Source organism: Schistocerca cancellata, chromosome 1 (genome assembly GCF_023864275.1).
Source record: "Schistocerca cancellata isolate TAMUIC-IGC-003103 chromosome 1, iqSchCanc2.1, whole genome shotgun sequence".
In the NCBI taxonomy this organism is placed as follows: domain Eukaryota; kingdom Metazoa; phylum Arthropoda; class Insecta; order Orthoptera; family Acrididae; genus Schistocerca; species Schistocerca cancellata.
In genome coordinates, this window is record NC_064626.1 from 30,648,786 (window position 1) to 30,663,626 (window position 14,841).

The following is a 14,841-nucleotide window of genomic DNA, read 5'->3' on the forward strand; positions in this document are numbered from 1 at the left end:
ATTGCGTCGCTATGAAATACTATAGGTTCTATGCCTTCTCTTTCTAAACCGAGGGACGTTTCTATGGCTATTACTGGATCTTCTATTGGGAGGCGAGTATCTCTTTTCGGATGCAGTATCCTTCTTTATTGCATCCGTCGATCCCTCACAATGACGTATTAACAAAGATATTGCGTCGCTATGAAATTCTATAGGTTCTATGCCTTCTCTCTCTAAATCGAGGAACGTTTCTATGGCAACGACAGGATCTTATATTGGGAGGCGATATCTATTTTCGGAGGCACTATTACTTTTTTATAGCATCCGTCGATCCCTCACAATGACGAAATAACACAGAAATTGCGTCGCTATGAAATACTATAGGTTCTGCGCCTTCTCTTTCTAAATCGAGGAACGTTTCAATGGCAACGACAGCAACTTCTATTGACAGGCGAATATGTCATTTCGGATGTACTATTCCTTCTTTATTGCATCCGGCGATCCCTCATAATGACGAATTAACACAGAAATAGCGTCGCTATGAAATACTATACGTTCTATGCCATTTCTTTCTAAATCGAGGAACATTTCTATAGCAACGACAGGTTCTTCTATTAAGAGGCGAGTATCTCTTTTCTGACGCATGATTCCTTCTTTATGGCATTTGTCAATCCCTCACAATGACGATTTAACACAGATATTGTGTCGCTATGAAACACTATAGTTTCTATGCCCTCACTTTCTAAATCGAGGAACGTTTCTATGGCAACGACGGGATCATATATTGGGAGGAGAGTATCTCTTTTCGAATGCACTATTCCTTCTATATTGCATCCGCCGATCCCTCACAATGTCGAATTAACAAAGAAATTGCGTCGCTATGAAATACTATAGGTTCTATGCCTTCTCATTCTAAATCGAGGAACGTTTCTATGGCAACGACAGGATCTTATTTTGGGAGGCGAGTATCTCTTTTCGGATGCACTATTCCTTATTTATTGCTGATGTCGACCCCTCACGATGACGAAGTAACACCGAAATTGCTTCGCTGTGAATTAGTATAGGTTCTATGCCTGTTCTTTCTAAATCGAGGAACGTTTCAATGGCAACGACAGGATCTTCTATTGGGAGGCGAGAATCTCTTTTCGGATGCACTATTTCTTCTTTATTGCATCTGTCGACCTCTCACAATGGCGAATTAACACAGAAATTGCGTCGCTATGAAATTATGTATGTTCTATGCCTTCTCTTTCTAAATCGAGGAATGTTTCTATGGCAACGACATGATCTTCTATTGGGAGGAATGTATCTGTTTTCGGATGCACTATTCCTTCCTTATTACATCCGTCGATCCCTCACAATGACGAATTAACACAGAAATTGCGCCGTTATGACATACTATAGGTTCTATGCCTTCCCTTTCTAAATCGAAGAACGTTTCTATGTCAACGACAGGATCTTCTATTGAGAGGCGAGTATCTCTTTTCGGATGCACTATTCCTTCTTTATTGCATCCGTCGATCCCTCACAATTAAGAATTAACACAGAAATTGTGTCGCTATGAAACACTATAGGTTCTATGCCTTCCCTTTCTAAATCGAGGAACGTTTCTATGGCAACGAAAGGATCTTCCACTGGGAGGCGAGTATCTCTTTTCGGATGCACTATTCCTTCTTTATTGCATCCGTCGATCTCTCACAATGACGAAGTAACACGGAAATTGCGTTGCTATGAAATACTATAGGTTCTATGCCTTCTCTTTCTAAACCGAGGAACGTTTCTATGGCTATTACTCTATCTTCTATTGGGAGGCGTGTATCTCTTTTCGGATGCAGTATCCTTCTTTATTGCATCCGTCGATCCCTCACAATGACGTCTTAACAAAGATATTGCGTCGCTATGAAATACTATAGGTTCTATGACTTCTCTCTCTAAATCGAGGAACGTTTCTATGGCAACGACAGGCTCTTATATTGGGAGGCGATATCTCTTTTCGGAGGCACTATTACTTTTTTATAGCATCCGTCGATCCCTCACAATGACGAATTAACACAGATATTGCGTCGCTATGAAACACTATAGGTCCTATGCCTTCTCTTTCTAAATCGAGGATCGTTTCTATGGCAAGGACTGGACCTTATATTGGGAGGCGAGTAACTCTTTTCGGATGCACTATTCCTTCTTTATTGCATCCGTTGATACCTCACAATGACGAATTAACACAGAAATTGCGTCGCTATGAAATACTATAGGTTCTGTGCCTTCTCATTCTAAATCTAGGTACGTTTCTATGGCAACGACAGGATCTTCTATTGGGAGGAAAGTATCTCTTTTCGGATGCACTATTCCTTCTTTATTAAATCCGTCGATCCCTCACAACGAGGAATTAACACAGAAATTGCGTCGCTATGAAACATTATAGGTTCTATTTTTTCTCTTTCTAAATCGAGGAACGTTTCTATGGCAACGAATTTACCTTCTATCGGTAGGTGAGTAACTCTTTTCGGATGCACTATTCCTTCTTTATTGCATCCGTCGATCCCTCACAATTAAGAATTAACACAGTAATTGTGTCGCTATGAAACACCATAGGTTCTATGCCTTCTCTTTCTAAATCGAGGAACGTTTCTATGGCAACGAAAGGATCTTCCACTGGGAGGCGAGTATCTCTTTTCGGATGCACTATTCCTTATTTATTGCTGATGTCGACCCCTCACAATGACAAAGTAACACGGAAATTGCGTCGCTATGAAATACTATAGGTTCTATTCCTTCTCTTTCTAAACCGAGGAACGTTTCTATGGCTATTACTGGATCTTCTATTGGGAGGCGAGTATCTCTTTTCGGATGCAGTATCCTTCTTTATTGCATCCGTCGATCCCTCACAATGACGTATTAACAAAGATATTGCGTCGCTATGAAATACTATAGGTTCTATGACTTCTCTCTCTAAATCGAGGAACGTTTCTATGGCAACGACAGGATCTTATATTGGGAGGCGATATCTCTTTTCGGAGGTACTATTACTTTTTTATAGCATCCGTCGATCCCTCACAATGACGAATTAACACAGATATTGCGTCGCTATGAAACACTATAGGTCCTATGCCTTCTCTTTCTAAATCGAGGATCGTTTCTATGGCAAGGACTGGACCTTACATTGGGAGGCGAGTATCTCTTTTCGGATGGACTATTCCTTCTTTATTGCATCCGTTGATACCTCACAATGACGAATTACCACAGAAATTGCGTCGCTATGAAATACTATAGGTTCTGTGCCTTCTCTTTCTAAATCGAGGAACGTTTCAATGGCAACGACAGCAACTTCTATTGACAGGCGAATATGTCATTTCGGATTTACTATTCCTTCTTTATTGCATCCGTCGATCCCTCATAATGACGAATTAACACAGAAATTGCGCCGTTATGACATACTATAGGTTCTATGCCTTCCCTTTCTAAATCGAGGAACGTTTCTATGTCAACGACAGGATCTTCTATTGAGAGGCGAATATCTCTTTTTGAATGCACTATTCCTTCTATATTGCATCCGTCGATCCCTCACAATGACGAATTAAAACAGAAATTGCGTCGCTATGAAATACTATAGGTCCTGTGCCTTCTCTTTCTAAATCTAGGTACGTTTTTATGGCAACGACAGGTTCTCCTATTGGGAGGCGAGTATCTCTTTTCGGATGCACTATTCCTTCTTTATTGCATCCATCGATCCCTCACAACGACGAATTAACACAGAAATTGCGCCGTTATGAAATACTATAGGTTCTATGCCTTCCCTTTCTAAATCGAGGAACGTTACTAAATCAACGACAGGATCTTCTATTGAGAGGCGAATATCTCTTTTTGAATGCACTATTCCTTCTATGTTGCATCCGTCGATCCCTCACAATGACGAATTAACACAGAAATTGCGTCGCTATGAAATACTATAGGTTCTATGCCTTCTCATTCTAAATCGAGGAACGTTTCTATGTCAACGACAGGATCTTATTTTGGTAGGCGAGTATCTCTTTTCGGATGCACTATTCCTAATTTATTGCTTATGTCGACCCCTCACAATGACAAAGTAACACCGAAATTGCTTCGCTGTGAATTAGTATAGGTTCTTTGCCTTCCCCTTCTAAATCGAGGAACGTTTCAATGGCAACGACAGGATCTTCTATTGGGAGGCGAGTATCTCTTTCCGGATGCACTATTCCTTCTTTATTGGATCCGTCGATCCCTCACAATGACGAATTAACACAGAAATTGCGTCGCTATGAAACACTATAAGTTCTATTACTTCTCTTTCTAAATCGAGGAACATTTCTATGGCAACGAATTTATCTTCTATTGGGAGGTGAGTATCTCTTTTCGGATGCACTATTCCTTCTTTATTGTATCCGTCGATCCCTCACAATTACGAATTAACACAGAAATTGCGTCGATATGGAATACTATATGTCCTATGCCTTCACTTTCTAAATCGAGGATCGATTCTATGGCTACGACTGGATCTTCTATTGGGAGGCGAGTATCTCTTTCCGGATGCAGTATTCCTTCTTTATTGCATCCGTCGATTCCTCACAATGACGCATTAACAAAGAAATTGCGTCGCTATGAAATACTATAGCTTCTATGCTTTCTCTTTCTAATTCGAGGAACGTTTCTATGACAACGACTGGATCTTATATTGGGAGGGGAGTATCTCTTTCCGGATGCACTATTCCTTCTTTATTGGATCCGTCGATCCCTCACAATGACGAATTAACACAGAAATTGCGTCGCTATGAAACACTATAAGTTCTATTACTTCTCTTTCTAAATCGAGGAACATTTCTATGGCAACGAATTTATCTTCTATTGGGAGGTGAGTATCTCTTTTCGAATGCACTATTCCTTCTTTATTGTATCCGTCGATCCCTCACTATTACGAATTAACACAGAAATTGCGTCGCTATGGAATACTATAGGTTCTATGCCTTCTCTTTCTAAATCGAGGATCGATTCTATGGCTACGACTGGATCTTCTATTGGGAGGCGAGTATCTCTTTGCGGATACAGTATTCCTTCTTTATTGCATCCGTCGATCCCTCACAATGACGAATTAGCAAAGATATTGCGTCGCTATGAAGTACAATACGTTTTATGCCATCTCTTTCTAAATCGCGGAACGTTTCTAAGGCAACGACAGGATTTTCTATTGGGAGGCGTGTATCTCTTTTCGGATGCACTATTCCTTCTTGATTGCATCCGTCGATCCCTCACAATGACGAATTAACACAGAAATTGTGTCGCTATGAAACACTATGGGTTCTATGCCTTCTCTTTCTAAATCGAAGAACGTTTCTATGGCAACGAATGGATCTTCTATTCGGAGGCGAGTATCTCTTTTCGGATGCACTATTCCTTCTTTATTGCTTATGTCGACCCCTCACAATGACGAAGTAACACCGAAATTGCTTCGCTATGAAATACTCTAGGTTTTATGCCTTCTCTTTCTAAATCGAGGAACGTTTCTATGGCTACGACTGGATCTTCTATTGGGAGGCGAGTATCTCTTTCTGGATGCAGTATTCCTTCTTTATTGTATCCGTCGATCCCTCACAATGACGAATTAACAAAGAAATTGCGTCGCTATGAAATACTATTGGTTCTATGCCTTCTCTTTCTAAATCGAGGAACGTTTCTATGGCAACGACTGGATCTTATACAGGGAGGCGAGTATCTCTTTTCGGAAGCACTATTCCTTCTTTATTAAATCCGTCGATCCCTCACAACGAGGAATTAACACAGAAATTGCGTCGCTATGAAACACTATAGGTTCTATGCCTTCTCTTTCTAAATCGAGGAACGTTTCTATGGCAACGAATTTATCTTCTATCGGGAGGTGAGTAACTCTTTTCGGATGCACTATTCCTTCTTTATTGCATCCGTCGATCCCTCACAAATAAGAATTTACACAGATATTGTGTCGCTATGAAACACTATAGGTTCTATGCCTTCTCTTTCTAAATCGAGGAACGTTTCTATGGCTATTACTGGATCTTCTATTGGGAGGCGAGTATCTCTTTTCGGATGCAGTATCCTTCTTTATTGCATCCGTCGATCCCTCACAATGACGTATTAACAAAGATATTGCGTCGCTATGAAATACTATAGGTTCTATGCCTTCTCTCTCTAAATCGAGGAACGTTTCTACGGCAACGAAAGGATCTTATATTGGGAGGCGATATCTCTTTTCTGAGGCACTATTACTTTTTTATAGCATCCGTCGATCCCTCACAATGACGAATTAACACAGAAATTGCGTCGCTATGAAATTGTATAGGTTCTGCGCCTTCTCTTTCTGAATCGAGGAACGTTTCAATGGCAACGACAGCAACTTCTATTGACAGGCGAATATGTCATTTCGGATGTACTATTCCTTCTTTATTGCATCCGGCGATCCCTCATAATGAAGAATTAACACAGAAATAGCGTCGCTATGAAATACTATAGGTTCTATGCCTTTTCTTTCTAAATCGAGGAACATTTCTATAGCAATGACAGGTTCTTCTATTAAGAGGCGAGTATCTCTTTTCGGACGCATGATTCCTTCTTTATGGCATTTGTCAATCCCTCACAATGACGAATTAACATAGAAATTGTGTCGCTATGAAACATTATAGTTTCTATGCCCTCACTTTCTAAATCAAGGAACGTTTCTATGGCAACGACGGGATCTTATATTGGGAGGCGAGTATCTCTTTTCGAATGCACTATTCCTTCTATATTGCATCCGCCGATCCCTCACAATGTCGAATTAACAAAGAAATTGCGACGTTATGAAATACTATAGGTTCTATGCCTTCTCATTCTAAATCGAGGAACGTTTCTATGGCAACGACAGGATCTTATTTTGGGAGGCGAGTATCTCTTTTCGGATGCACTATTCCTTATTTATTGCATCCGTCGATCCCTCACAATGACGAAGTAACACCGAAATTGCTTCGCTGTGAATTAGTATAGGTTCTATGCCTGTTCTTTCTAAATCGAGGAACGTTTCAATGGCAACGACAGGATCTTCTATTGGGAGGCGAGAATCTCTTTTCGGATGCACTATTCCTTCTTTATTACATCCGTCGATCCCTCACAATGACGAATTAACACAGAAATTGCGCCGTTATGACATACTATAGGTTCTATGCCTTCGCTTTCTAAACCGAGGAACGTTTCTATGTCAACGACAGGATCTTCTATTGAGAGGCGAATATCTCTTTTTGAATGCACTATTCCTTCTATATTGCATCCGTCGATCCCTCACAATTGCGAATTAAAACAGAAATTGCGTCGCTATGAAATACTATAGGTCCTGTGCCTTCTCTTTCTAAATCTAGGTACGTTTCTATGGCAACGACAGGTTCTCCTATTGGGAGGCGAGTATCTCTTTTCGGATGCACTATTCCTTCTTTATTGCATCCGTCGATCCCTCACAACGACGAATTAACACAGAAATTGCGTCGCTATGAAATACTGTATGTTCTATGCCTTCTCTTTCTAAATCGAGGAATGTTTCTATGGCAACGAATTTATCTTCTATCGGGAGGTGAGTAACTCTTTTCGGATGCACTATTCCTTCTTTATTGCATCCGTCGATCCCTCACAATTAAGAATTAACACAGAAATTGTGTCGCTATGAAACACTATACGTTCTATGCCTTCTCTTTCTAAATCGAGGAACGTTTCTATGGCAACGAAAGGATCTTCCACTGGGAGGCGAGTATCTCTTTTCGGATGCATTATTCCTTCTTTATTGCATCCGTCGATCTCCCACAATGACGAAGTAACACGGAAATTGCGTCGCTATGAAATACTATAGGTTCTATGCCTTCTCTTTCTAAACCGAGGAACGTTTCTATGGCTATTACTGGATCTTCTATTGTTAGGCGAGTATCTCTTTTCGGATGCAGTATCCTTCTTTATTGCATCCGTCGATCCCTCACAATGACGTATTAACAAAGATATTGCGTCGCTATGAAATACAATAGGTTCTATGACTTCTCTCTCTAAATCGAGGAACGTTTCTATGGCAACGACAGGATCTTATATTGGGAGGCGATATCTCTTTTCGGAGGCACTATTACTTTTTTATAGCATCCGTCGATCCCTCACAATGACGAATTAACACAGATATTGCGTCGCTATGAAACACTATAGGTCCTATGCCTTCTCTTTCTAAATCGAGGAACGTTTCTATGGCAAGGACTGGACCTTATATTGGGAGGCGAGTATCTCTTTTCGGATGCAATATTCCTTCTTTATTGCATCCGTTGTTACCTCACAATGACGAATTAACACAGAAATTGCGTCGCTATGAAATACTATAGGTTCTGTGCCTTCTCTTTCTAAATCTAGGTACGTTTCTATGGCAACGACAGGATCTTATATTGGGAGGCGATATCTCTTTTCGGAGGCACTATTACTTTTTTATAGCATCCGTCGATCCCTCACAATGACGAATTAACACAGATATTGCGTCGCTATGAAACACTATAGGTCCTATGCCTTCTCTTTCTAAATCGAGGAACGTTTCTATGGCAAGGACTGGACCTTATATTGGGAGGCGAGTATCTCTTTTCGGATGCAATATTCCTTCTTTATTGCATCCGTTGTTACCTCACAATGACGAATTAACACAGAAATTGCGTCGCTATGAAATACTATAGGTTCTGTGCCTTCTCTTTCTAAATCTAGGTACGTTTCTATGGCAACGACAGGATCTTCTATTGGGAGGAAAGTATCTCTTTTCGGATGCACTATTCCTTCTTTATTAAATCCGTCGATCCCTCACAACGAGGAATTAACACAGAAATTGCGTCGCTATGAAACACTATAGGTTCTATGCCTTCTCTTTCTAAATCGAGGAACGTTTCTATGGCAACGAATTTACCTTCTATCGGGAGGTGAGTAACTCTTTTCGGATGCACTATTCCTTCTTTATTGCATCCGTCGATCCCTCACAATTAAGAATTAACACAGAAATTGTGTCGCTATGAAACACTATACGTTCTATGCCTTCTCTTTCTAAATCGAGGAACGTTTCTATGGCAACGAAAGGATCTTCCACTGGGAGGCGAGTATCTCTTTTCGGATGCACTATTCCTTCTTTATTGCATCCGTCGATCTCTCACAATGACGAAGTAACACGGAAATTGCGTCGCTATGAAATACTATGGGTTCTATGCCTTCTCTTTCTAAACCGAGGAACGTTTCTATGGCTATTACTGGAACTTCTATTGGGAGGCGAGTATCTCTTTTCGGATGCAGTATCCTTCTTTATTGCATCCGTCGATCCCTCACAATGACGTATTAACAAAGATATTGCGTCGCTATGAAATACTATAGGTTCTATGACTTCTCTCTCTAAATCGAGGAATGTTTCTATGGCAACGAATTTATCTTCTATCGGGAGGTGAGTAACTCTTTTCGGATGCACTATTCCTTCTTTATTGCATCCGTCGATCCCTCACAATTAAGAATTAACACAGAAATTGTGTCGCTATGAAACACTATACGTTCTATGCCTTCTCTTTCTAAATCGAGGAACGTTTCTATGGCAACGAAAGGATCTTCCACTGGGAGGCGAGTATCTCTTTTCGGATGCACTATTCCTTCTTTATTGCATCCGTCGATCTCCCACAATGACGAAGTAACACGGAAATTGCGTCGCTATGAAATACTATAGGTTCTATGCCTTCTCTTTCTAAACCGAGGAACGTTTCTATGGCTATTACTGGATCTTCTATTGTTAGGCGAGTATCTCTTTTCGGATGCAGTATCCTTCTTTATTGCATCCGTCGATCCCTCACAATGACGTATTAACAAAGATATTGCGTCGCTATGAAATACAATAGGTTCTATGACTTCTCTCTCTAAATCGAGGAACGTTTCTATGGCAACGACAGGATCTTATATTGGGAGGCGATATCTCTTTTCGGAGGCACTATTACTTTTTTATAGCATCCGTCGATCCCTCACAATGACGAATTAACACAGATATTGCGTCGCTATGAAACACTATAGGTCCTATGCCTTCTCTTTCTAAATCGAGGAACGTTTCTATGGCAAGGACTGGACCTTATATTGGGAGGCGAGTATCTCTTTTCGGATGCAATATTCCTTCTTTATTGCATCCGTTGTTACCTCACAATGACGAATTAACACAGAAATTGCGTCGCTATGAAATACTATAGGTTCTGTGCCTTCTCTTTCTAAATCTAGGTACGTTTCTATGGCAACGACAGGATCTTCTATTGGGAGGAAAGTATCTCTTTTCGGATGCACTATTCCTTCTTTATTAAATCCGTCGATCCCTCACAACGAGGAATTAACACAGAAATTGCGTCGCTATGAAACACTATAGGTTCTATGCCTTCTCTTTCTAAATCGAGGAACGTTTCTATGGCAACGAATTTACCTTCTATCGGGAGGTGAGTAACTCTTTTCGGATGCACTATTCCTTCTTTATTGCATCCGTCGATCCCTCACAATTAAGAATTAACACAGAAATTGTGTCGCTATGAAACACTATAGGTTCTATGCCTTCTCTTTCTAAATCGAGGAACGTTTCTACGGCAACGAAAGGATCTTCCACTGGGAGGCGAGTATCTCTTTTCGGATGCATTATTCCTTCTTTATTGCATCCGTCGATCTCTCACAATGACGAAGTAACACGGATATTGCGTCGCTATGAAATACTATGGGTTCTATGCCTTCTCTTTCTAAACCGAGGAACGTTTCTATGGCTATTACTGGAACTTCTATTGGGAGGCGAGTATCTCTTTTCGGATGCAGTATCCTTCTTTATTGCATCCGTCGATCCCTCACAATGACGTATTAACAAAGATATTGCGTCGCTATGAAATACTATAGGTTCTATGACTTCTCTCTCTAAATCGAGGAACGTTTCTATGGCAACGACAGGATCTTATATTGGGAGGCGATATCTCTTTTCGGAGGCACTATTACTTTTTTATAGCATCCGTCGATCCCTCACAATGACGAATTAACACAGATATTGCGTCGCTATGAAACACTATAGGTCCTATGCCTTCTCTTTCTAAATCGAGGATCGTTTCTATGGCAAGGACTGGACCTTATATTGGGAGGCGAGTATCTCTTTTCGGATGCACTATTCCTTCTTTATTGCATCCGTTGATACCTCACAATGACGAATTAACACAGAAATTGCGTCGCTATGAAATACTATAGGTTCTGTGCCTTCTCTTTCTAAATCGAGGAACGTTTCAATTGCAACGACAGCAACTTCTATTCACAGGCGAATATGTCATTTCGGATGTACTATTCCTTCTTTGTTGCATCCGTCGATCCCTCATAATGACGAATTAACACAGAAATTGCGCCGTTGTGACATACTATAGGTTCTATTCCTTCCCTTTCTAAATCGAGGAACGTTTCTATGTCAACGACAGGATCTTCTATTGAGAGGCGAATATCTCTTTTTGAATGCACTATTCCTTCTATATTGCATCCGTCGATCCCTCACAATGACGAATTAAAACAGAAATTGCGTCGCTATGAAATACTATAGGTCCTGTGCCTTCTCTTTCTAAATCTAGGTACGTTTCTATGGCAACGACAGGTTCTCCTATTGGGAGGCGAGTATCTCTTTTCGGATGCACTATTCCTTCTTTATTGCATCCGTCGATCCCTCACAACGACGAATTAACACAGAAATTGCGTCGTTATGAAATACTGTATGTTCTATGCCTTCTCTTTCAAAATCGAGGAATGTTTCTATGGCAACGACAGGATCTTCTATTGAGAGGCGAATATCTCTTTTTGAATGCACTATTCCTTCTATATTGCATCCGTCGATCCCTCACAATGACGAATTAACACAGAAATTGCGTCGCTATGAAATACTATAGGTTCTATGCCTTCTCATTCTAAATCGAGGAACGTTTCTATGGCAACGACAGGATCTTATTTTGGTAGGCGAGTATCTCTTTTCGGATGCACTATTCCTAATTTATAGCTTATGTCGACCCCTCACAATGACAAAGTAACACCGAAATTGCTTCGCTGTGAATTAGTATAGGTTCTTTGCCTTCCCCTTCTAAATCGAGGAACGTTTCAATGGCAACGACAGGATCTTCTATTGGGAGGCGAGTATCTCTTTCCGGATGCACTATTCCTTCTTCATTGGATCCGTCGATCCCTCACAATGACGAATTAACACAGAAATTGCGTCGCTATGAAACACTATAAGTTCTATTACGTCTCTTTCTAAATCGAGGAACATTTCTATGGCAACGAATTTATCTTCTATTGGGAGGTGAGTATCTCTTTTCGGATGCACTATTCCTTCTTTATTGTATCCGTCGATCCCTCACAATTACGAATTAACACAGAAATTGCGTCGCTATGAAGTACAATAGGTTTTATGCCATCTCTTTCTAAATCGCGGAACGTTTCTAAGGCAACGACAGGATTTTCTATTGGGAGGCGTGTATCTCTTTTCGGATGCACTATTCCTTCTTTACTGCATCCGTCGATCCCTCACAATTACGAATTAACACAGAAATTGCTTCGCTATAAAATACTATAGGTTCTATGCCTTCTCTTTCTAAATCGAGGAACGTTTCAATGGCAACGACAGGATAATCTATTGGGAAGCGTGTATCTCTTTTCGGATGCACTATTCCTTTTTTATTGCATCCGTCGATCCCTCACAATGACGAATTAACAAAGAAATTTTGGCGCTATGAAATACTAGAGATTCTATACCTTCTCTTTCTATATCGAGGACCGTTTCTATGGCAACGACAGGATCTTCTATTGGGAGGCGAGTATCTCTTTTCGGATGCACTATTCCTTCTTAATTGCATCCGTCGATCCCTCACAATGACGAACTAACACAGAAATTGAGTCACTATGAAATACTGTGGGTTCTATGCCTTCTCTTTCTAAATAGAGGATCGTTTCTATGTCAACGACAGGATCTTCTATTGGGAGGCGAGTATATCTTTTCGGATGTACTATTCCATCTTTATTGCATCCGTCGATCCCTCACAATGACGAAATGACACAGAATTTGCGTCACTATGAAATACTATAGGTTCTATGCCTTCCCTTTCTAAATCGAGGAACTTTTCAAGGACAACGACAGGATCTTCAATTGAGAGGCGAATATCTCTTTTCGAATGCACTATTCTTTCTTCATTGCATCCGTCGATCCCTCACAATGACGTATTAACACAGAAATTGCGTCGCTATGAAATACTATAGGTTCTACGCCTTCTCTTTCTAAATCGAGGAACGTTTCTATGGCAACGACAGGATCTATTTTGGGAGGCGAGTATCTCTTTTCGGATGCACTATTCCTTCTTAATTGCATCCGTCGATCCCTCACAATGAAGAATTAACACAGAAAAATCGTCACTATGAAATACTGTGGGTTCTATGCCTTCTCTTTCTAAATCGAGGAACGTTTCTATGCCAACGACTGGATCCTATATTGGGAGGCGAGTATCTCTTTCCGGATGCACTATTCTTTCTTTATTGGATCCGTCGATCCCTCACAATGACGTATTAACACAGAAATTGCGTCGCTATGAAATACTATAGGTTCTACGCCTTCTCTTTCTAAATCGAGGAACGTTTCTATGGCAACGAGAGGATCTATTTTGGGAGGTGAGTAACACTTTTCGGATGCAGTATTCCTTCTTTATTGCATCCGTCGATCCCTCACAATTACGAATTAACACAGAAATTGAGTCGCTATGAAACACTATAGTTTCTATGCTTTCTCTTTCTAAATCGAGGAACGTTTCTATGGCAACGAAAGGATCTTCTACTGGGAGGCGAGTATCTCTTTTCGGATGCACTATTCCTTCTTTATTGCATCCGTCGATCTCTCACAATGACGAAGTAACACGGAAATTGCGTCGCTATGAAATACTATAGGTTCTATGCCTTCTCTTTCTAAATCGAGGAACGTTTCTAATGCTATTACTGGATCTTATATTGGGAGGCGAGTATCTCTTTTCGGATGCAGTATCCTTCCTTATTGCATCTGTCGATCCCTCACAATGACGTATTAACAAAGATATTGCGTCGCTATGAAATACTATAGGTTCAATGCCTTCTCTTTCTAACTCGAGGAACGTTTCTATGGCAACGGCAGGATCTTATATTGGGAGGCGAGTATCTGTTTTCGAAGACACTATTACTGTATTATAGCATCCGTCGATCCCTCACAATGACGAATTAACACAGATATTGCGTCGCTTTGAAATACTATAGGTTCTATGCCTTCTCTTTCTAAACCTAGGAACGTTTCTATGGCAACGACAGGTTCTCCTATTGGGAGGCGAGTATCTCTTTTCGGATGCACTATTCCTTCTTTATTGCATCCGTCGATCCCTCACAACGACGAATTAACACAGAAATTGCGTCGCTATGAAATACTGTAGGTTCTATGCCTTCTCTTTCTAAATCGAGGAATGTTTCTATGGCAACGACAGGATCTTCTATTGGGAGGAAAGTATCTCTTTTCGATGCACTATTCCTTGTTTGTTACATCCGACGATCCCTCACAATGACGAATTAACACAGAAATTGCGCCGTTATGAAATACTATAGGTTCTATGCCTTCCCTTTCTAAATCGAGGAACGTTTCTATGGCAACGACAGGATCTTCTATTGAGAGGCGAATATCTCTTTTCGAATGCACTATTCCTTCTATATTGCATCCGTCGATCCCTCACCATGACGAATTAACACAGAAATTGCATCGCTATGAAATACTATAGGTTCTATGCCTTCTCATTCTAAATCGAGGAACGTTTCTATGGCAAC